Source organism: Lithobates pipiens, unplaced genomic scaffold, assembly GCF_037356315.1.
Source record: "Lithobates pipiens isolate NorthernLeopardFrog02 unplaced genomic scaffold, aLitPip1_a1.2 Scaffold_18, whole genome shotgun sequence".
NCBI classification, from domain to species: Eukaryota; Metazoa; Chordata; class Amphibia; order Anura; family Ranidae; genus Lithobates; species Lithobates pipiens.
The window spans coordinates 488,105,182-488,129,839 of record NW_027507758.1 but is presented as its reverse complement, the minus strand read 5'-3'; the positions used below and the strand labels follow the sequence as shown (position 1 = coordinate 488,129,839).

The 24,658-nt window shown below is 43.1% G+C and overlaps 1 protein-coding gene across 1 annotated transcript in view; it reads left to right on the top strand.

Annotated features, from left to right (window-relative positions):
• The first annotated feature begins 17,515 nt into the window (after positions 1-17,515).
• Positions 17,516-24,658, top strand: part of LOC143986754 (uncharacterized) — a 38,654-nt gene continuing 31,511 nt past the window's right edge. Inside the window, exons 1-3 of the mRNA XM_077485159.1 lie at positions 17,516-17,563; positions 18,345-18,481; positions 18,581-18,736. The gene's annotated coding sequence lies outside the window, so the exon portion shown is untranslated. The remainder of the gene's footprint in view (positions 17,564-18,344; positions 18,482-18,580; positions 18,737-24,658) is intronic.

Genomic DNA, 24,658 nt, shown 5'->3' with positions numbered 1-24,658 from the left:
CCGATTCTGTACATACCGCTGCCTGATCTGGAACTGACCCTGGACTGTTGTTCGACCACGCTTCTGCCTAACGATTCTGTACATACCTCTGCCTGATCTGGAACTGCCCCTGGACTGTTATTCGACCATGCTTCTGTCTAACGATTCTGTATATATCTCTGCCTGATCTGGAACTGACCTTGGACTGTTTGACCACGATATTTGCCTGCCTCTTGGACTGATCTTGTATTCTGCAACTGGACTAGTGGGATTCAACACGGGGTCTCACATATGTGAGGGGCTCCAGAATAGTTTTTCTGGAAGAAGAAAACAATTTTCTTTGTTTTCTTATTCCTAGATTAGGGTCTGGAGACTCGGAGGCTTCAAAGAGATTTGGGAGGGAGAAGCCTCTACCCCTATCCCCATTCTGTCCTGAACGAGGCTCTACTTCTGTCTGCTGCCTGTAGGACTTACTGCCATCATGCCGCACTGACCACACCACAAGGACCTGCCTACTACCAGGACCAATATTTTTGGCACTGCTGACATCTCTGCACTAACCCTGGACTGTAATATGGACAGTATCCCTGCCTGCTGCCTGAAAAACTGTGTTCGCTGTTGCTGACCAAGTCCCTGCCTGCTGCCTGGACCAGTGATATCCTCCTGTGGACAACTGCGCTTCTAAAACCACAGGTAATCTTTTCTTTACCCTTTGCTCAGCATAATGTATTTGGGGGTGTAATTCTTGGTATGTGCAGGCTATGTGTCCCTGGAACGCCGACGGTGTTTCTTGCATGTTGCGCCTCTGTATGTGGCCAGGCTGTATAAACGTCTCACACATGTGGTATCGTTATACTCAGGAGGAGTAGTAGAATGTATTTTGGGGTGTTATTTTTGCTATGTGAATGCTATGTGTTGGAAATATCTTATAAACGGACAACTTTGTGTAGAAAAAAATGCGGTTTCATTTTTTTCCACATTTTCCAAAAACTTCTGGAAAAAAATGAACCATTGAAAAGACTCATTATGCCTCATAGATTATACGTTGGGGTGTTAGCTTTCCAAAATGGGGTCATTTTCTGGACGTTTCCATTGCTCTGGTGTTCCAGGGCCTTCAAAACTGTAATAGGTGGTTGAGAAATGAAATGTGTAATTTATGCTCCTAGAATGCCTGAAGGTGCTACTTCAAAATTAGGCCTCTGTATTTGGTCAGGCTGTGTAAAAGTCTCACACATGTGGTATTGTTATACTCAGGAGGAGTAGTAGAACGTATTTTGGGGTGTTATTTGTGGTATTCACATTCCGTGTGGGAGAAATAAGCTATTACAATGAAAATTTTGTGGAAAAAAAAAAAAATCGTAATTTTGCAAAGAATTATGGGAAAAAATTACAACTTAAAATAACTAACCATGCCTCTTACTAAATACATTGGAATGTCTACTTTCCAAAAAGGGGTCATTTGGGGGGCATTTGTACTTTCCTGGCTTGTTAGGGTCTCAAGAATGGAGATAGGCCTTAGTACATCAGATGTGATCTTTTTTTGCAAATCTTTATGATTTGCACCATAACTTGTAGACTCTATAAATTTCACACAGATCATATAATATGCAAAAATTTGGGTTATTTTTACCAAAGATGTGTAGTAGTATAAATTGTGGCCAAAATTTAGGAAGAAAAATTGCTAATTTGCTAAATTTTGTCACAGAAACGAAGAAAAATTCATTTTTTTTTCAAAATTTTCGGTCTTTTTTCATTTATAGCGCAGAAAATAAAAAACCGAGAGGTGATCAAATACCACCAAAAGAAAGCTCTATTGGTATGAAGAAAAGGACAAAAAAATCATTTGGTTACAGTGTTGCATGACTGAGTAATTGTCATTCAAAATGTGAGAGCACTGAAAGCTGAAAATTGGTCTGGGACTGAGGGGGGTTTAAGTGCCCAGTAAGCAAGTGGTTAAAGCGGTTTTGTACCAAAAAAAATTTAACTTGTTATTAAAAGCACATGATAGCATACTTACCTAAATGAACCCTGAAAAAAAAAAATATTCAGTACTTAGCTTATATTTCAGATGTTTGTGCTGACTTCCGTGCTGTCCTCCTGTGGGAGTAGGCGTGGTTATCATCCTCGCAATGGTCCCTGGGAAATTTCTAAGCTATTTCCCAAGAATCCATGGGGACAATGAAATTGCGAAATCTCGTGAGATTTTGGGAGGACGCCGGTCACGTGACGAGGGCGTGTCCAAAATTGCCATTTTTAAAGTGGGCAGGCAGCTGTATCTGCCATTACCACCGGAGCATGCTGGGAGCCGAGCGTCATAGAATAGAGGAAGTAAATGCCTGTGGGCTTCAGACGCCCACACTTAAAATGGAAAACGCCTGACTATTTTTTTAAAAGTTATCCGAAGCAAAAGAATCGTCACGCCGGGGTCAAAAACACGCCGATTGTGAATGCTAACTGACGGTAGCAATCGCCCACCAGTGACACGGGTAAGAAGAAAAAAAAGCAGCGGAATCCCGCTTTAAGGCCCCATTAACACCTGAGACCCGGAAGTACACGGAGAGAGAGGGTGGAGTCTGGTCATGTGATAGATGTGGGATAGGTCAGCTGATCCTTTTTTTTTTTTTTTTTTTGCTGCTTCTGTTTATCATATGATTGGTTGACCGATCTCTCGGATCTCACGCAAGATTCCGCCCCCTTAGCCAAGTGTTTCCAGGGTGGACGGGACGAGGAAGTAGACGTATGTAGTGTCAAAACAGGGATGGTCAATGCAATGTAATAATGCCGCTTCATCTCCACTAGCAGCCTTATGTACCAGAATCCTGCCTTTAACCACTTCAGCCCCGGAAGATTTACCCCCTGAATGACCAGGCCATTGTTTGCGATACGTCACTGCGTCTCTTTAACTGACAATTGTGCGACGTTGTACCCAAATAAAATTGATGTCCTTTTCTTCCCACAAATAGAGCTTTCTTTTGGTGGCATTTGATCACATCTGCGGTTTTTATTTTTTGCGCTCTAAACAAAAAAAGCGTCAATTTTCAAAAAATACAATATTTTGTACTTTTTGCTATAATAAATATCCCCTAAAAAATTAAAATCACAGATCGCCACCACTATTAGTAAAAAAATAAATAAATAATAAATATAATAAAAATGTTATAAATCTATCCCCTATTTTGTAAATGCTATTACTTTTGCGCAAACCATTCTATGCTTATTGCGATTTTTTACCAAAAATATGTAGAATACACATATGGGGTTGAACTGAGAATTTTTTTATTTTCTTTTAAAAAGCAATTTTTTTTCTCAGTTCAGCCTGATATGTATTCTACATATTTTTGGTAAAAATCGCAATAAGCGTAGATTGGTTTGTGCAAGTAATAGTGTTTACAAAATAGGGGATAGATTTATAGCATTTTTATTATTATTATATTTTTTTTACTAGTAATGGTGGCGATCTGCGATTTAAAAAAAATATATATATATTTTTTTTTATCGTGACTGTGACATTATGCAGACATTTCAGACACTTTTGACACATTTTTGGGACCATTGGCATTTATACAGCGATTGGTTGTATAAAAATGCACTGATTACTGTAAAAATATCACTGGCACGGAAGGGGTTAACACTAGGGGGCGATCAAGGGGTTAAATTTGTTCCCTCTCTGTGTTCTAACTGAAGGAGCGATGGGACTGTCTAGCGGAGATTACAGATCGCTGTTCATACTTTGTATGAACACACGATCAGTCCCTCCTCCCCTCAGAGAACCGGGATCTGTGTCCTGATTCTCGGTGTGTCACGAGTGATCACGGGTACCCGGCAGTCATCGCGCCCGCTGGGCATTCACACCGGCTCGGAGGTGAGCGCGGCCCCTAGTGGCCACAGGGGAAAAGCGGTGTAACACAACGTCGTTTTGCCCAGCCGTGCAATTCTGCCACAGTAAAACTGCGACGGCTGGTCAGCAAGTGGTTAAACACGGCAGCTCCGGAGGGTTTATTCCCCCCCCCCCCCCTTCCTGACAAATCCTTTTTTTTTTCCGGCACTGCATTACATTAACTGACAATTGCGCGGTTGCATGACACTGTACATAAATAAAATTTGATGTCCTTTTTCCCCACAAATAGAGATTTATTTTGGTGGTATTTGATCACCTCTGCACTTTTATTTTGAGCATTAAACAAAAAAAGACCGCCAATTTTGAGAAAAATACAATATTTTTTAATTTCTGCTATAAAACACGCCCCCCCCCCCCCCCCCCCCAAAAGTAAAAAAAAAAAAAAATCTAATTTCTTCATCAATTTTGGCCAATATGTATTCTGCTACACAGGGCTGGCCCAAGACATTTTTCTGCCTGGGACCATATATCTCCGGGGGCGGCTGCAGAGCGCACTGCACAGAAACACTCAGCATCTTTGGCTCCCATTTAGGGCTGAATTCAGGCAAAGATTCTGCCCTGATTCGTCCCTGAAACTGAGAACAGGGACGCGCAGCATTGCTGTGCCATCCACGGCCAGTTTAGTTGTGAACCCAGCCTCAAACCCTGCCCTCTGGCAGTGTTTATTGTGTCTATAAAAGAACAAAGACAGAGGGCGCAACCAGCCTTGGGCATTATCTTTGTAACACAGTCATTTATTAAAAATACAATGATATACTCACAAAGGAATATTGTGTTTAAGCAATAAAAAGTCCATCAAGTCATCCAGCAGGGTCAGCTGGCCTGCTAATTGGGGTGGAATGAGAGTCTAAAGAGAGCTGATGCATTTCAAGGGGTATCCCCTCTGAGGAAGAAGGGATACCCCTCGAAATGCATCAGCTCTCTTAGGTGGTCGGCTACAGTATTTATTTTTGTAATTGATATTGACTTGGTATCAGCGTCCGGTGATCTCCTGTACAACAGAGCTCAGACTGGGGGTACTGAACTTCAGATGAGAAAAGTTAGGTTCTGTCCCCTCCAAGATATGACTTTGTTGTGTGTTGCAGCTTAGAACTAGATGGACACAAATACAAATCAGTTGGCAGATAAAATAGTTCTCAGGGCTCATTTACACTGCAATATGCAATATAAGTTTGTAGTGCATTTACAAACACTGCACTTTGTTTTGTTTTTTGGCATCATTTTTTTCTCTATATTTTGTATGCAAACGTTTTCCCCGTGCATTTATGCACGTTCTGTTGCTTTTACCTGCGTTTATGCTCCTTCCTGTGTGGAAAGATGCATGTTGCTGTAGTGTCAGGTTTCTGTGCCATCTGTGTTCCATTGGGAAGATTCCCACTAACTTCCTCTCCTATAGCCACAACAGGAAACTAGAAAATCCCTCCAAAGTGAGGGAATCCCTGTTTTTTACCAATGCTAGTGTCCCCATTGGAAGATTTTCCCCTCTATTACCAGTCTGGGGACAATCCAAAATTTGGAATTTTTTTTGTGACAATGGTAAACGGGGCAATTAGAGAATCTGAATCTCCCCAATGGGGGGCACAGAAAACTGTACAATCCTGGCAGGTGTACTAATCCCTCTCCATTCTTTCCAAACTACAAAAAAAATTGCCTTTAGTTATACTTTACCTTTGTTATTAGGTATACTCACAGTGTTTTTTTTTTTTACAGTTCCAAGTAAACTGGCAAAAAGTATGCTTCCTGCTAGGGATGAGCCGAACACCCCCCGGTTCGGTTCGCACCAGAACTTGCGAACGACCCCCGCGTTCGGTACGAACGTTAGAACCCCATTGAAGTCTATGGGACTCGAACGTTCGAATTGGAAAGTGCTCATTTTAACGGCTAATATGCAAGATAGTGTCCTAAAAAGGGTTTGGCGACCTGCCTCCTGCCTCAGGGGACATGGGTCACTGCAAAAAAAAGTTTTAAAAACTACCGTTTTGGCGGGAGCACTGATTTTAATGACGATTAAAGTGAAAAAAAAAAGTGAAATATTCCTTTAAATATGGTGCCTGCGGGGTGTCTGTAGTATGCCTGTGAAGTGCCACGTGTTTCCCGTGTTTAGAACAGTCCCTGCACAAAATGACATTAAACGGAAATAACACCATTTAAAACTGCTTGCGGTTTTAATGTTATATCTGGTTCCTGCAATATGGTTGAAAATCATTGAGAAACATGGCATGGGTAGCCCTCCCTGCCCATTACCAGCCTATTTGGGTCTTGTACGCATATTAAGGGGAACCCCGTACCCATATTAAAAAAAGGAAATGCGTGTGGCCCCCAGGCCCTATATACTCAGAACAGCAGTATACAGGCGGTGCAAACAAGACAGGGACTGTGTAGGTTTGTTGTGTTAAGTTGAATCTGTTTGTCATTTTCAACCGGTACATTTTTAAAGTGTAGCTCCAGTCAAAAAAACTATCTTTAAGCTTTTTGGAAAACATAGGGAAGGGTTATCACCCCTGTATAATTTGTTTTGTCGTCCATCTTTTTTCATCTCACTTGCTGCTGTCTCCTTGCGTTTGCAAGTAGGAGATGTTTGTAAGTTGGATGTTTGAAAGTAGGGGCCTGCCCTATATTATAGCGGTATGTACTGGGTACAGAGCACGCAGACAGCACGCACTATCTCCTAACACTACTGACTGCAAGCTCTATTATTAACCACTTGTTAGCCCAATGTTTGCATAAAGTGAAAGATGAAGTTATGCTGAGTAAATAGATATCAAACATGTCACTCTTCAAAATTGCACATGCCCGTGGAATGGCGCCAAACATCGCTACTTAAAAAATCCCCATAGGCGACGCTTTAAATATTTTTTTACTGGTTACATGTTTTGAGTTGCAGAGGAGGTCTAGGACTAGAATTATTGCTCTCGCTCTAACATTCTCGGCGATACCTCACATGTGTGGCACATGCGAGCACATGGGGACATGGGCGCTTTAATTTTAATTTTATTTTTTTATTGTTCATTTTACTTTATTTATTTTAGTTTGACATTTTTTTTCCCAAAAATATATTTTTGATCACTTTTATTCCTATTACAAGAAATGTAAACATCCCTTGTAATAGGAATATGGGGTGACAGGTCCTCTTTACAGTGAAATCTGGGGGGTCAATATGACCCCACATCTCACCTCTAGGCTGGGAAGCCTGAAATAAAAAATAAAAAAAAGATTCTGGCTTTGATCGTACTGGCGAGTTGGTAGAAGCACCGGAGGGCGGTGAGGGGTGGGGGGCGTCTATGGCTGGGTATTTCAGGGTATCACTGAGTATGGCTGGGTATCTCTGAGTATGGCTGGGTATGGCAATTTATGGCAGGGTATTACAGAGTATTGGCGGGGTATTGGCGGGGTACTACAGAGTAATAGCAGGGTACTGCACTGCAGAGTAATGGCAGGGTACTGCACTGCAGAGTAATGGCGGGGTACTGCACTGCAGAGTAATGGCGGGGTACTGCACTGCAGAGTAATGGCGGGGTACTGCAGAGTAATGGCGGGGTACTGCACTGCAGAGTAATGGCAGGGTACTGCACTGCAGAGTAATGGCGGGGTACTGCACTGCAGAGTAATGGCGGGGTACTACAGAGTAATGGCAGGGTACTGCACTGCAGAGTAATGGCAGGGTACTGCACTGCAGAGTAATGGCGGGGTACTGCACTGCAGAGTAATGGCGGGGTACTGCAGAGTAATGGCGGGGTACTGCAGAGTAATGGCAGGGTACTGCAGAGTATGCACTGGTATTGCAGAGTATTGGCAGGGAATTGAGGGGTTAAATTCGGTGAGCAGCGATGTGGGCACTGCAGATGCAGCCCACATCGCTGCTGAAACCGATCTCTTTCCCCTCCGCTGTACCGATCGGTACAGAAAGGGGAGGGAGGAACAGGCGTCATAACATGACGCCGGTTTGTTTCCAAGTGATCACTCCGTCATTTGACGGAGCAATCACGTGGTAAACGGCCGCTATGAGCGGCCGTTTACCGTGATGCGCCGGGTCCTGTGGACCCGGCGGTCACGGATGCTCTCGAGTGCGCACACCTCGGGGCACGCGAGAGCAGAATTCTGGGAGGCCGTTAATTAACGGCCTCTCTGAGTTAAACAACCGCCCTGAAGCCGTTAATCGGCAATGGGCAGTTGTTAAGTGGTTAAAGCTAGATCACTAGCTATATAGGTGAGGTGAATATAGTGGTGTATACTGCAGTCAGGGCACAGACAACAACCACTACACAGCAGCAAGATAGGAAATCAGCCAAAAACGATTGGTGTGTACTGTGTTGAAGGTACACAGAACAACCACTGCTTCAGATGCAAAGTAACACACTACAGGAGGCCGCCTTAAAGGCGGCCTTATATAGTGTGGGGCGTGCACTACACAGCCTGAGCTATGATTGGCCACAGGCAGGATGCCTGTGGCCAATCATGGCTCTCCTCGCTGCCGGCGCTGCGATTGGCCAAGCATGCGGGGTCACAGTGCATGCTTGGCCAATCATCGGGCAGCAATGCACTGCGCCAACGCAGTGCATTGTGGTCCGCACGCGCGTCACTCGAATTTTGACGCGAACGGCCAAAACGTTCGGAATTCGCCGAACGGCCGAACGGCCAATGTTCGAGTCGAACGTACGTTCGACTCGAACACGAAGCTCATCCCTACTTGCTGCTAAGGCAGGAGATTTAACTAGTGGCATCCCGTCTATGCCTAAGGAAGTCACTGAGGAGACCATGTCTATTATTAAAGACAAGGAAAAGGGATCATTATATGGTAAGCATTAATTGTCATATATAAAATTGTATTAAGGTGTGTGTGTGTGTGTCTATATGTACCGTAGTGTAGACTGAAGAGAGAGTTGGAGCACAATAAGCACAATTATTAGTGGCAAAACCCCCAGCAATGTTTCCGTGAACACAATACTAACCCCCAGCGTTGTCAGTGGATGCAATAGTAAACCCTAACATTGGTACTTGGTTAGTGTGTTAATTGACATCCCACCCCCATTGGTGATTAGTTGCTGTGGTTTTCTTTAACCCCCCTCACTGGTGGTTGGTGGCAATGAATTTTAAACTCCTCCCCCCTTATTGGTGGTCAATGGCAGTGTTTATTTAACCGCCCTCATTGATGGGCATTGGCGATATTTATTTAATCCCCTCCATCAGTGGTAAATGAGAGTTTACCTTCCACAAATTTGTGGTCCTCCTTTTTTTTTTTTTTACCTTTTCACCCTCATTAAGGCTAATTTCACATCTGTGTGGGTGGAGCTGCTGCGGGACCCGCACAAATACTGGCAGCCGCAACCACCCAAACAGAGAAACGCGGGACCTGTGGGTGAGTGCCATTAATCCTAATGGCACGCTGCCCAGACTGGAAATTACAACTCTACTGGGAAATGAGGTTCCTGTGTGGGGTGCGATTTAAAAAAAAATAGTGCGGGGGCGTGGCTGAGAACGACATGTGAGAGGACGTGCATCACGGAGCTCCCGCAGTGATCCTTCAACGATCCTCTTCCCAGCCTGCTACAACACCCGAAATCGGGTTGATCCCCGCTGATGTGCCTGGAGTCACTGCAAAGGTCTGCGGAGATCATGCTGACCCAAAAACATGCGGAGGCTGGGATGCCGGATTTCCAACATGGCGCCGCGGCACCTCTCTCACAACGTGCACGAGGCACGGAGAAGAATAAAGAAGCCGGTAAGGCCCCTAAGACCCCTAAAAGTACAGCGAAAGACCCCCCGAGGGACATGCTATACTATTCCCAGAAAATAGTGCCCCAGATGGCTCAGGGGAGTGGGGAGGACATGCCTGCCACCCCTGCTGTATTCCACACTCAGCATGAGGAGGGGAGTCACGCACAGGGCCCTGCAACGTCCCCCAGCCAGAGCCTTCCTGACATGGAAGAGGAGGATGAGGAAGAGGAAGCAGTTCAGCCCTCCCTGGCAGACATAGTAAGGGCAGTACAGAAATGCACAGCTTCAGTTCACACTCTGCAGGATCAATTTGGTGGTCTGAAGGAAGAACTGGGGTTGATTAGGTGTGATCCACAGAAAACGAGGGAGTGCACTACCGCGACCGAAGGCCGCATCAGTGAGATAGAGGACAAGCTAACACCCCTGTTAAGAGATACGCAAATCACAGCCAGGATTGTGAGGGCAAATGAACTTAAATCCGATGAAATTGAAAACCGCCTGAGACGGAACAATATCCGTATTGTGGGGCTCCCTGAGAAGACGGAGGGTAGGGACCCCGCGGACTTTGTTGAACAATGGCTATTGGAGGTATTTGTGAAAGATGTGTTCACCCCAAAAATCATGTTATACGCAGACGATACCATGCTACTCCTGGGAGACACATCTGATTCCCTGCGGGAGGCTATGGAAACATTAGGAAAGTTTGGAGTTTATTCGGGACTGACCATAAATTGGACCAAATCCTCCCTGCTGCTGCTGGATGCCAAACCGGACAGTGGAGGTCGGATAATACATGACGTGCCGGTGTCCACGGGTATGAAGTACTTGGGTATACAGGTCACGTGAGAACCACTTGACTATATTTCCCTTAACCTGACCCCACTATTACATAGAATTCGAAACAAAACCAAAATTTGGTCCCGTCTTAAGATGTCTCTGGTCGGAAGAGTTAACCTGATAAAGATGATCTTTATGCCCCAACTTATATATTCTGCACAATACCCCTATGGTAATTCCTCTGAAGTTTTTTCGCATTATCAATTTTCCACTCAATTTTTAGAGATTTCATTTGGTTAGATAAACCCCCAAGGATAAAACTAGAACGACTACAAAAGTCCAAGGAGGCAGGGGGCCTTGCCCTCCCTAATCCTTGGGCCTACTACCTGGCAGCGCAGGCACAGCATATAGCCAGGGCTATGCCAGAGGGGTCCGGGGGAAAGGAGGGGACCATACCTTTGGAACCAATTAGGGCCCTGATGTGCTTGGCTTCCGGCCATGGCGATGTACCCTCGGGTATGGAGGCCTTGGCTTACGCAAAATCAAACAAACGATTGCCCACTTACACTCTTATGCAGAAAATCTGGAATAGACTTCAACAACTGCAGGGGGTGGAGGGCTTCACTGAGTATAGCCCAATATGGGAGAATAGGCACTATGAGGAGCTATTATTGCTGGTTTGTGGCACTCGGTGGAAGAGATATGGGGTTACGCATTTGGGACAAATTTTTACAGCAGGGAGGCTGACCCCCTTCCCCCGATTTGAGGGAGAGATTTCATCTCCCACAGTCCATGCTCTTCTACTACCTACAACTGCAACATGCAGTGAAGGCGCAGGCTGGGGGGACCCCGTGGACTCTTTCACTGACCCCGATCTTCCAATCTATGGCTAACGTAACACAGTTCCAGGGCTTTATCTCTATAACTTACTCTATGGTCCTTACTGCCTGCCTCAGAGGCTTTCCGCAGATGGCACTAAATAAATGAAAGAGGGATTTCGGTACATTTGAGGATGAGCAATGGGAGGAGGCACTACAGGCAGTACAATATTGTTCGGTAAATGTGGCCCAGCGGCTATCTCAATTATATATTGTGCTCAGAGTACACTACACACCTGACAGACTGTTTGGGGGTGCGACAGGACTCAGGCTGCCCCAGGTGCGCGAGAGACCACGGGGATTTGATCCACCTGCTGTGGAGATGCCCCAAACTGCACTTATTCTGGACAGGGGTACTGGGCAATATTAACAGAGTGTTTCAGACTACCATACCCTCAGACCCAAAACCATGTCTACTCAGGATCCTAGACGACGTTTCCATGGGGGACAATAGTAGACAGGCCGTGGCCAGGGCCCCGTTCCAAGCACGAAAGATGATTCTTCGACATTGGAAAGCGACCGAGCCTCCGGCACTGGGGGAGTGGATTGCCCAAATGGGGGACACCATTAGGATGGAAAAGTATATCTTTCAACATAGAGGGCGACCGGAAAAGTTTGAGAAACTCTGGGCACTCTGGTTGGATACTCTCTGCCTTTCTCCGGTTGATCTGGTCATGGACAGACTGCTGAGATAAAAGCAGGGGAAGTGAGATTTGAGTTGGGGGGGCACTAACTGTTAGACACCTAGGCAATTTTTTATGGGTGAATCGAGGCACAGCCAGGATATATGGTGTCAATATCTAAGGTGGTTGGGATGATATGGCGTGAGAAGTTGTGAAATAAATGCTTGAATATTCCTTTTGTAGAGATGAATAAGTTTGTGCTGTGACAAGAATCTATGCTTGAGATGTAAGCTGCAAGTTGTACTTATATGTTTTTGTTATTTAATAAACTTTCTCTGATTTAAAAAAATTAATAAAAATAGTGCAGGGACTTCTTTCCTGTGTGTCTTTGGACATGGAAGCCATTCAAATGACTGGGCTCACATGCCTGCACAAACCGCGCCCGTGTGTGAACCTAGCCTAATGGTCATTGGCTGTGTTTTATTGACCCTTCTAGTTAATGGTCACGTTTATTTAACCTCCTAATGATGGTCATTGTTTACCGCATTTGTTATGTAGTTCTGTGTGTGTGTGTGTGTGTGTGTGTGTGTGTGTGTGTGTGTGTGTATTTCTGTGCCTCATTCTAATGTCTGTTATTTCTTTTATAGACAAATCAGAAGATGATCCCCAAACATCTAGAGAGAAGGATCTTCAGAAAAAGAGTAAGGCTAAAATAATGTTACATTTGCATCAATTCACAAAGCTATAACATAAAGATAAGGATCTTTATTTTTTGCCCATTTGACTTTATTTTCAAATGTCATTGGCTCTCACCTGTCACTTTTTTAAAATAAGGATCCTTATTTCTGGGGCTTTAGCTTTGTGAACTGAGCCCATTCTCTGAAATGCTTATGAATGCACATAACATTGATAGTCTGCTCTTTAATTGTACCAGAGAGATAGTATAGGGCAGTGATGGTGAAATTTGGCACCCCAGATGTTTTGGAACTACATTTCCCAAGATGCTCATGTACTCTGCAGTGTAGGACATGCAGCATGTGTGTTAACCGTAGACTGTAGAAAATATACATGCAGGATAAAAATAAATAAAAACAAATCAACAATTTTGAAAATCATCCTCTTAATGTGCCACTATAATTAAAAATAAAAACATAGCTAGGAAGTTAGCGTTTTTCTTAGCAGTAGAAACTTTGCTGGAATTTTTTGCTAAATTAAAACCCTCTTTCTCTCACCTGGTATTGTTTTAATTGATGTATAGGGGTGCACCGATACATTCTTTTTTATTTATTTTTTTATTTTATTTTTTTAGTACTCACCGATACTTACCGCAACTGTTTTGTTTTAACTTCAGCTGTCAGCAATGGTACAAAGCATTGAAAAGTTATTTACAAAAGCAAAAAAAAAAGTTTTAATTATCGTTTATAAAATGGACGTGAACAAAAGAAAAAAAAAAGCAGGAAAATTATTAAATGGAGGAGAATAGGGAGTTAAGGCTGATTAGAGTAAATTAAGGGTTAATAAGGGATTAAACAGAGGAACATTTTTTCATCCTTTGATCTGAAGACAAATAAACAAAAACCAAGCCTGAAGGTATCGGTTTCAGGTATCGGTGCATTTGCACGAGTACCGATACTTGTGCAAATAATCGGTATCGCCACAGATACTAGTATCGGTGCAACCCTAATAATGTACACTGCTTGTGGGGCATGTGCAGTGCAAAGCACACTCCAGCATTATTTCGGCATGTGTAAGATGCAGGGAATGCATCCTAGTGTCAGGAATAATGTAACTCCTGCGGGCATGCCCAGACTTTACATCAGAAATGGCCGAGCGATGGTAGAATAGGAAAGCCAAGAATTTTGGGGGGCCCTAGCAAGCAGAATGACATGGGACAGCAAGGGAGAGTACTTTTCTGTCATTGCTGGAGGAGTCTGTCATAATGTGGTCATGTCAGGATTTCACAACTGTTCTGTATCCTTTACAAACACATGGCCACTGGCCTTTGCAACAAGGAGCACATGGAAGGGCGACACATATAAATCTAAACCAAACAAAATTCCTAGCTCAAGTTACCAACCAGCCTGCAACCAACCAAATTATCCTGACTAACAATATGCGTTAAAGACAGGGGTTTCATTTGCACACATTTGCAAATACATGAGTAAGTTGTAGAGTCACTTCATGGCACCCCAGTATTACCTGCAGTCCTAACTCTAAATATTGAGAGCCTCTATAGTAAAAGCACATGCATTATAATGGATAGGCTTAGGGCAGGTGGGCCTGGAGGGAGCCCACCCCTCTTTTAGGGCACAGGAGCACACTGGACACCCAGCATATATTGCAGTGCCAGCAAAGGTGTCCAGTGTGACCACCCCCACCAGATTTCCAACATTACAAACAAATGGCCACTGCCCCCACTTATAACTGGCCTTTGCACATGTCTTGTGCATGCTTTCTGTGTTACCTTAAGGATAACTCCAAGTTATTATCTTGGAATACAGAACAATTAGTCTCTAATATTGTGGAAATGAGGGGAATAGGATGGATTCAGTAGTTCGACAAAAGACAGTTAAGCAGGGCTGTCTCCTTTTGGTTCACAGAATGCTGTGTGTTGTCAGCCAAAACAGGACATTAAGAGCAGAGTGCATTTCTGGCAGATTAGCAGATATTCTGTACTTGCAGGGCATTTTAAAGGGATAAAACATGAGGAAATGTGTACGTATTGTAGAGATGAACAGTATACATTCCTATTGGACCAGTGTATACATACAAATATTAAATGTAACCAGATATAGAGTATGGTCCTCCTAGTACAAGGTTATACCCACCATAGCAATATAGTAGCTGTCTGCCTAGTGATAGATTACTATAGTACAGTGATGGCGAACCTTGGCACTCCAGATGTTTTGAAACTACATTTCCCATGAATTCTAATGATGCTCAACTACACTTCAGAGTGCAGGAGCATCATGGGAAATGTAGTTCCAAAACATCTGGGGTGCCAAGGTTCGCCATCAATGCTATAGTAGCTTATTGAATACAATAAAAGGTTTGGTATTTACAATTGCCCTTGTAAGTCGCACCTGAATGGCAAAATAGGAATCTAAGAATGTAGGTTTACAAACCCCTATTAAATCAGGGTGGTGGGGATAGAACAAATATAGCTAGCTCATACAGATAAAAGGATATGACAGATGTCGTTGTCACTGAATCTTGTCTTTCTACTAAATGCAGTTCACCCATTTTTAATATTTTTTCCATTCTTTTACAGAGTCAAGATTTTTTTTAAAAATTAAAAAGTTCTTTGCTGTTGAGAAGGAACCAGAAACAGGCATGTATGAGGACTATATACTGCCTGCTACAGGTTTGTGTAACTATATCTTTATTTACTATATATATTTGTACAGGATGAAATGGACCAATCTTAACCATTTACCGACTGGCTCATGTACATATACGTCGGCAGTTTAAAGATGGATATCTCGGTAATGGCAGCAGCTGCTGCCATAACCGAGGTATTCATCTTTTGAGCTGGCGGTCCTGTTTATGATAATAGTGGTCTCTGCGGCGGATTCACCGCAAGATCAGTGGTGGGAGAGGGGGTCCCCCCTTCTCACTGCTCTCCCGCACCCTCCGCCACTTACCAGAGCCGTCAGCAGCGGCGGAGGCGATTGGGTCCTATCGGTGGCTGGGTATGGAGATGAGGGAGTCTAAGATGGCCCCCACCCGTCTCCATACCATAGCAGGGTGGAACGACGTCAAAACGTGACTTCTGCCCATACCTCTTAAAGGCACCTTTTTTTCCAAATGACAAAACTTCTATTTTTTTTTTTCTTTTATTGCATTTAAGTCCAAATTTGAGTTCTGAGGACTTTTTGACCCCAGATCTCATATTTAAAAGGACCTGTCATGCTTTTTTCTATTACAAGGGATGTTTACTATCCTTGTAATAGGAATAAAAGCGAGCCAAATTTATTTCTTTTTTTTTTTTTTTTTTCTTTTTTTTTTTTACAAAACAGTGTAGAAATAAAATCTAATAAAATAAATAAGAAAAAAACACCCATTTTTTTTTAAAGCATCCCGGTGAGCTTGTGCACAGAAGCGAATGCATATGTGAGTAGCGCCCGCATATGAAAACGGTGGTCAAACCACACATGTGAGGTATTGCCATGATCGTTAGAGCGAGAGCAATAATTCTAGCCCTTGACCTCCTCTGTAACTCAAAACATGCAACCTGTAGGGTTTTATTAAAACATTTTTTAAATGTCCGCTATGGAGATTTTTAAGGGTAAAAGTTTGTCCCCATTCCACGAACGGGTGCAATTTTGAAACAGGACATGTTGGGTATCAATTTACTTGCTGTAACATTATCTTTCACAATATTAAAAAAAATTGGGCTAACTTTACTGTTGTCTTATTTTTTTTATTCAAAAAAGTGATTTTTTTTTTAAAAAAAAAGTGTGCTTGTAAGACACCGCTGCACAAATACGATGTGATAAAAGTATTGCAATGACCCCCATTTTATTCTCTGGGGTGTTAGAGGGAAAAAAAATTTATGTTTGGGGGTACTAAGTAATTTTCTAGCAAAAAAGTGTTTTTAACTTGTAAACACAGAGTCTGAAAAAGAGGCCCGGCCTTTAAGGGCTCATTAATAAAAAATAAAAAAAAGATCCGATATCCCTATCTACTCCTTCTTCCCCCCCCTTTTTTTTTTTTTTTTTTAATACTGCACTTCACTTCTCACGCTGCATCCTGTCTATTCAAAAAAAAAATCAGTCTGCAGAGTATAGAGGGCAAAGACCGTTGGAGTTCTCTCTGCTCAGTGCTTTTCAAAATGAGTCCCTAATGCCTAGTACACACTAGTACAGGGATCTCCCCTGCTGTCCTATTGAGTTGTGGCGGGGGTGGGGGAATATCGCCCATTGGATGAGAGCGCTGACCGGGAGCCGATTAGCAGGGCTTTTTTACGGTTTTTCCTCTTCATCAAAAGTCAGCTTAATGGCTGGCTTCTGTTGGACTAGCTGCAGCACATACGGCTGAGTGTCGGCCAGTTTCTATCGAACTGACCGATTCCGCCCGACATTCGGCCCGTGTGTATGGGGTTTAAAGTGATACTAAAGTTTATTATTTTTAAAGAAACAAAAAAAAATTATGATTTACCTACGCTGTGAAATGGTTTTGCCTGGAGCAGCCCAGATCCTCCTCTTCTCTGGGTCCCTCTTCGGTGCTCATGGCCCCTTCCTCCTGTTAAGTGCCCCCCACAGCAAGCAGCTTGCTACGGGGGGGCACCTGAGCCAAGCCACAGCTCCCTGTGTCCATTCAGACACAGAGCTGCAGTTCGGCCCCGCCCCTCTCTCCCCGATTGGCTAACTGACCTTGACGGCAGCGGGAGCCAATGGCGCCGCTGCTGTATCTCAACCAATCCTGGACGGCTGAGGCACTTGTACACATCGCTGGACAGAGATCGGGCTCAGATAAGTATTAGGGGGGCTACTACACACATTATCTGAATGGATAGAATTCTGACTTTAAGTGACAGTTGGTTAATGGTTAATTAACAGTTGGTCTGTGGTTAATGCACTTTACATGTTTTTGATGTTCTAATCCTTTTTGTTTTTGCTTTTTTTTTTTTTTTTTCTTAACAGAAGAACCTTCTCCAGACCAGATAGTCGCTACAACAGAAATTGTTAATGGTAAGTGTAAATGTAACTTTTTATACATTTTATATTGCTATAGATTTATGTATAACGCTCCTTTTCCCTTTTAGACTTGTTTTCTCAAAATACATTTTGCCTTCTCTTGAATTCTCGTTAAAGCGTGCACGTTGCAAAAATGAATCTGTCAAAGTAGATGTAACTGTATAAAAACATTGTAAATCCTTAATTGTCTGGTGAGAAACTGGTATTTCTGGGAATGTTGATCTCCTGGGTCCTCTGAAGTTCTCAATGGTTTCTTCCACCCAGCTGCAAGTCACCACTGTATCCTATAATGTGGTGGAAGTCAGAAACAGGAAACGGGTTTCCTTGTAAAGCTATGATTTCACACATCACTGTTATTATTATTATTATACAGGTTTTATAAAGCGCCAACAGTTTGCTCAGCGCTTTACAACATGAGGGCAGACATTACAGTTACATTACAATTTGGTACAAGAGGAATCAGAATGCCCTGCTCGTTAGAGCTTACAATCTAAAACATGTGGCTGTTCAGTAATTTCTTATTTATAAGGCTTCCCCTATTTCTCACCAAGATAGTTAGTTATTAATCTCTGTACGGTTCACGAAGGTTCAAAATAATTTTAATGCACAAAACATGTCTTATTTAAAAGAAAAAGGTAGAAAAAGATGAAAAATGTCTTAAATGCAATGCCCTGTATTTCTGTCAATCCTATATATTTCTGAAAATGGCTGTTATGAATAATAATTTTTAGAAACCATTTCATTTAAACTTCCTTTTTGTTTTTATTTTTTTCAGTTATGGTTAAAAGGTTAACGGAAGAAACAGAGATATTCATCACCAGCTATTCAGAATCCCAGGCAACTTGGTATTATCTAGCGACTTTCTTGGTACTTCTCATCCTCATCTTATCTACAGTCGGCTTCTGCTGCTTTGTAAGTATTGGCATTTATAGTTTGTCATTTACTTTTATTTCTTTACCAGCTGTCTGTTTATACAGGAATTGACTTATGTTTTGGTTTTTGTGTTAACAGCAACGGGAACGACAGCAACGACAACAATGGCTGCAGCAACAGATTGATGAACTGGAATCTCAGCCTATCGAGGAGGATTTAAAGGAGACTGAGCCTAATGAAAAAGGTTCAGAGGCTGAGACTAAAGACTCTTCAGTTCTTGGGTTCATCAGAAAAGTAATATCATTCGCCCGTGGTAGTCTTAAAATGACCCAACAGGTTGGGCAGGAGGGCCCAGCAGTACAAAAATTTCTGTCAGTTGTGAAATATATAAGATTTTTTGTAAATAGTTCAAATATATACTGTGTCACTTTTAAGTTATTTTTATTGTTAAAATGTTCACTCCTTCAATTACCTTAAAGGTATTCATTTTATATATTTGATCATTTCTTCTTACTTGATTAAAAATGTTATTTACAATTGTCCAGTTGATATTGTTTTTATTGATGCAGAAACATATGCTACCTTTTGTATCCATACATTTGGTTAAAAAAGGGGATAAAAAAGAAAGGCTAAAAAAAAGTGTCGGCTGGTGATGTAAATTTTTTAGGGGGGCTCAAACAAACTGAGAAATACTGAAACACCCCCCCTGCCCATCCATTGCAGCCTCACTGTGCCCATCCATTGCAGCCTCACTGTGCCCATCCATTGCAGCCTCACTGTGCCCATCCATTGCAGCCTCACTGTGCCCATCCATTGCAGCCTCACTGTGCCCATCCATTGCTGCCTCACTGTGCCCATCAATTGCTGCCTCACTGTGGCCATCAAATGCAGCCACTGTGGCCATAAAACGCAGCCACTGTGGCCATCAATTGCTGTCAGTGTGCCATATCAAATGATACCAGTGTGTCCTCCCACCGGCACGATGGCTGTACTTACCTATCTGGGTGGGACAGCTCCTCAATGACTTCTCCCCTCCTCTCTTCCCATACTCTGCTATGATTGGACACCTGATAGGCATCCAATCACAGCACCTGTCGCTTCAGCGAATAAGGTCACGGGTAACAGATCAGAGCACCTGATTGGCGGAGAGAGGCAATTTAGTGTTAGAGAAGCAAATTAATATTCACTTTGCTAACACAGCTGAGTGACCTGCGAGTGCCCAGCATGGCTCTCGCAGGTCATGTTTTTTGACGCCTATTAGAGCCTATGGCTCTACTCAGGTCCTTCAAAATCACCTGCCTCTGCTGAAATTCAGGCGCCATGCACCCGAAAAGGTGGTGGCAGTGGCGGCCATAGATAGATTCAACCATTGCATCAATCTATCTATTGGTGCTAGAGGGGATGGCAGGAGAGAGGGGGCAGCGCCCGTGCGCCCTTATGGACGCACCACCACTAGTGCCTAAAAATCAATAATATGTGTGGGCTACTAGTGGACAGCAATCATATAAGGACATGAAAAGCTTGAAAAAATTATGACATCAAGAGTTTTACCACTGTACTTCCATGACAGAAAGAGACCATTGATTAAAAAAACAGGTAAACGCACTCATCCAGTCCATATTACCACATGAAATGTATACATATATTTAATTACAGAACAATTAATGTCAGTTCTGTTTCAGTAGGTTCAGAGAGATATGTTGTAAAAAAAAAATGTTGATTGTATCACTTTATTGATACAGGTAAAATCTGTCGTCACTGTTGTATCAATGCAGCAAAACAATAAACACATTATAAATTCCTATGTATGAGAGATTTTTTAGACTGGAATAAATATTAATACTGTAGAATAATTATATTTTTACCTGTTCAGCTTCAGAAATAGCTATAGATATTAGAATACCTGGAACATTGCATACTATCACATTATGTGGCACTTAGCAGCAAAAAAAAAAGCCAGCTTTGTCCACGCTGGAGGCCAAATCCATGCTAGCCAGTCTTCCTTTCCTGGGGCCACGGACTCCCGCTCTGTAACTGGGCAGAGTCACGTAACGTCACTCCTGTAAATTTGCGTGGGACCCGCTAATCACAGCACTCACTCGTGAAGAAATGGTACAGAGGGACGTTTTACTCACAGTGCATGCACCAACGACATCATCGGCACATTACAAGGTAAAATTCTCATAAACAGCACTAGTTTAGGAGAGATTTTCTGTACCTATAGGTAAACCTTATTACTGGCTCACCTATAGATACAACTTCTCCATGGAGGTTTACAACCTCTGTAACTGTCTCACTTTTAGACATGGCAATTACATTGTGGCTTCTCTGCATGTTACACTACACACTGTTTACTTACATACATGTACGTGAGCCATTACAGCATCACACAGTATGTGTGATGTTAAATGTCTATATGGCTGACTTGGAGTGATGGAAGTTGCATTGTGGCTCTTAATTATGACACAATGCAAACTCATTCCCTCACATAACTGTAACATGTATGCGAGTCATTATAGCACCATATATACTTGTTGGTGTGATGATAAATGGCTATATGGCTGCCTTGCAGTGATGTACAGTGCCTTGCGAGAGTATTCGGCCCTCTTGAACTTTTCAACCTTTTGGCACATTTCAGGCTTCAAACATAAAGATATAACATTTTTATTTTTTGTGAAGAATCACCAACAAGTGGGACACAATTGTGAAGTGGAACGAAATCTATTGGATTTTTGAAACTTTTTTAACTAATAAAAAAAATGAAAAGTGCTAAATTATTCGGCCCCCTTGCGTTAATACTTTGTAGAGCCACCTTTTGCTGCGATTACAGCTGCAAGTCGCTTGGGGTATGTCTCTATCAGTTTTGCACATCAAGAGACTGAAATTCTTGCCCAGTCTTCCTTCCAAAACAGCTGGAGCTCAGTGAGGTTGGATGGAGAGCGTTTGTGAACAGCAGTTTTCAGCTCTTTCCACAGATTCTCGATTGGATTCAGGTCTGGACTTTGACTTGGCCATTCTAACACCTGGATACGTTTGTGAACCATTCCTTTGTAGATTTTGCTGTATGTTTGGGATCATTGTCTTGTTGGAAGATAAATCTCCGTCCCAGTTTCAGGTCTTTTGCAGACCTACCAACAGGTTTTCATCCAGAATGGTCCTGTATTTGGCTGCATCCATCTTCCCCTCAATTTTAACCATCTTCCTGGTCCCTGCTGAAGAAAAGCAGGCCCAAACCATGATGCTGCCACCACCATGTTTGACAGTGGGGATGGTGTGTTGAGGGTGATGAGCTGTGTTGCTTTTACGCCAAACATATCGTTTTGCATTGTGGGCAAAAAGTTTGATTTTGGTTTCATCTGACCAGAGCACCTTCTTCCACATGTTTGGTGTGTCTCCCAGGTGGCTTGTGGCAAACTTTAGACAAGACTTTTTATGGATATCTTTGAGAAATGGCTTTCTTCTTGCCACTCTTCCATAAAGGCCAGATTTGTGCAGTGTACGACTGATTGTTGTCCTATGGACAGACTCTCCCACCTCAGCTGTAGTTCTCTGCAGTTCATCCACAGTGATCATGGGCCTCTTGGCTGCATCTCTGATCAGTCTTCTCCTTGTCTGAGCTGAAAGTTTAGAGGGACGGCCAGGTCTTGGTAGATTTGCAGTGGTCTGATACTCCCATTTCAAAATGATCGCTTGCACAGTGCTCCTTGGGATGTTTTTATAGCTTGGGAAATCTTTTGTATCCAAATCCGGCTTTAAACTTCTCTACAACAGTATTACGGACCTGCCTGGTGTGTTCCTTGGTCTTCATGATGCTCTTTGCGCTTTCAACAGAACCCTGAGACTATCACAGAGCAGGTGCATTTATACAGAGACTTGATTACACACAGGTGGATTCTATTTATCACCATCAGTCATTTAGGACAACATTGGATCATTCAGAGATCCTCGCTGAACTTCTGGAGTGAGTTTGCTGCACTGAAAGTAAAGGGGCCGAATAATTTTGCACGCACCACTTTTCAGTTTTTTATTTGCTAAAAAAGTTTAAAATATCCAATAGATTTTGTTCCACTTCACAATTGTGTCCCACTTGTTGGTGATTCTTCACAAAAAATTAAAATTTTATATCTTTATGTTTGAAGCCTGAAATGTGGCAAAAGGTTGAAAAGTTCAAGGGGGCCGAATACTTTCGCAAGGCACTGTAAAGTGGCATTATGGCTTATCTGTATGCCACAATCCAAGCCCTTCACTTTCATAAAATGTATGCAAGCCATTATAGCAGGGGTAATGAATTAAAATTCAAGGAGGTCCGGTCGCCAAAATGTTCTTTGGGCGGTGGTCCGAATCTCAAGTCTGTGCTATGACTCAGAAAGATTGTAGTCACTGTATATCTATCAAAAACATCACAGTGCCCCTTTACATCAGGTGCCCCCATCACAGTGCCCCTTTACATCAGGTGCTCCCATCACAGTGCCCCTTTACATCAGGTGTCCCCATCACAGTGCCCCTTTACATCAGGTGCCCCATCACAGTGCCCCTTTACATCAGGTGCCCCATCACAGTGCCCCCATCACAGTGCGTCTTTAATTCGGGTGCCCCATCACAGTGCCCCTTTACATCAGGCATTCCTGTCAGAGTGTCCCCTTACATCAGATGTCCCCATCAGAGTCCCCCTTAACATAAACTGTGCACATCAGGGTGCCCCTTAACATAAACTGTGCACATCAGGGTGCCCCTTAACATAAAATAAGGGTCATGCTGATGGGCACATTTTATATTAAGGGGCACTCTGATGGACACAACAGAACGCGCCCCTTAACTTAAAATTTGCCCATCAGAGTGCCCCTTTTAATATAAAATGTACCCATCAGTGTTGCTCTTAAAATAAAATATGCCCATTAGCGTGCCCCTTAACATGAAATAAGGGTCACACTGATGGCCGCCTATTATGTTAGGAGGCTCTCTGATGGACAAATTTTATTTTAAGGGGCACACTGATAGGTATATTTATTAATATGCACAATGCTGGGCTTTTTTGGTAAGGAGCACATGGGTATATTTTTTAGGTGCACACTGATGGGCATGTTTTGTTAAGGTGCCCCTTAACAAAATATGCCCATCGGTGTGCACAATAAAAATATACCTATCAGCGTGCCCCTTAACAGAAAATAAGGGTCACGCTGATGGGCACCTTTTATGTTAAGGGGTACTCCGATGGACAAATTTTATTTTGCGGGGCACGCTCATGGGTATATTTTTAATGTGCACATCGATGGGCATATTTTGTAGGGCACATTTTGTTGTGCCCATCAGCGTGCCCCTTAACAAAATATGCCCCGCAAAATAAAATTTGTCCATCGGAGTACCCCTTAACATAAAAGGTGCCCATCAGCGTGACCCTTATTTTATGTTAAGGGGCACGCTGATAGGTATATTTTTATTGTGCACACCGATGGGCATATTTTGTTAAGGGGCACCTTAACAAAACATGCCCATCAGTGTGCACATAAAAAATATACCCATGTGCTCCTTACAAAAAAACAGCATTGTGCATATTAATATATCAATATCAGTGTGCCCCTTAAAATATGCCCAACAGTGTGCACAATAAAAACGAATGAATTATCCATAATGTGCCCACATACCTTTACTGCAGGAGCGAGGGCACAACTGAAACTGCCTGGCAAGGAGAGCCAGGACCCGGGAATAGGGAACCACAGGCAGCAGGGGGGGCGGGGCACGCATGTGACGTCACATCCTTACTACCTGTGAGCGTGTCTCTCTTCAGCTTTGAGAGACGCGGCCAGGAGCAGGGAGCGGACGCATGCGCGCAGCGTCACTGGTTGCTGGGGAAACCCGCGGTCCCAGCAAACCAGTGATTGCTTCAATTTAGTAGTATGCTGGCGGCACGGCGGTCCGGACTCGGACCGCGGCCCGCCATTTAATGACGGCTGCATTATAGCATCACACATACATGCACATGTTATGTTAAATGGCTGTATGCGCTGACTTGGAGTGATGGTAGTTGAACAATGATTTATGCAAAGAGTGGAGCAGAGTGGAACCAGATTCGATAGCAATAGTCGGTTTGCTATCAAATTCCGCTTCCCCTGGACAGAAAGGGCCTGGGGTAAGAAAGAAGAGTGAGGATGCTTTATACAAAGAGTAGAGCAGTCAGAGAGGCCATATACAAGTGTTTTTAACCCTAGAAATGCAGTG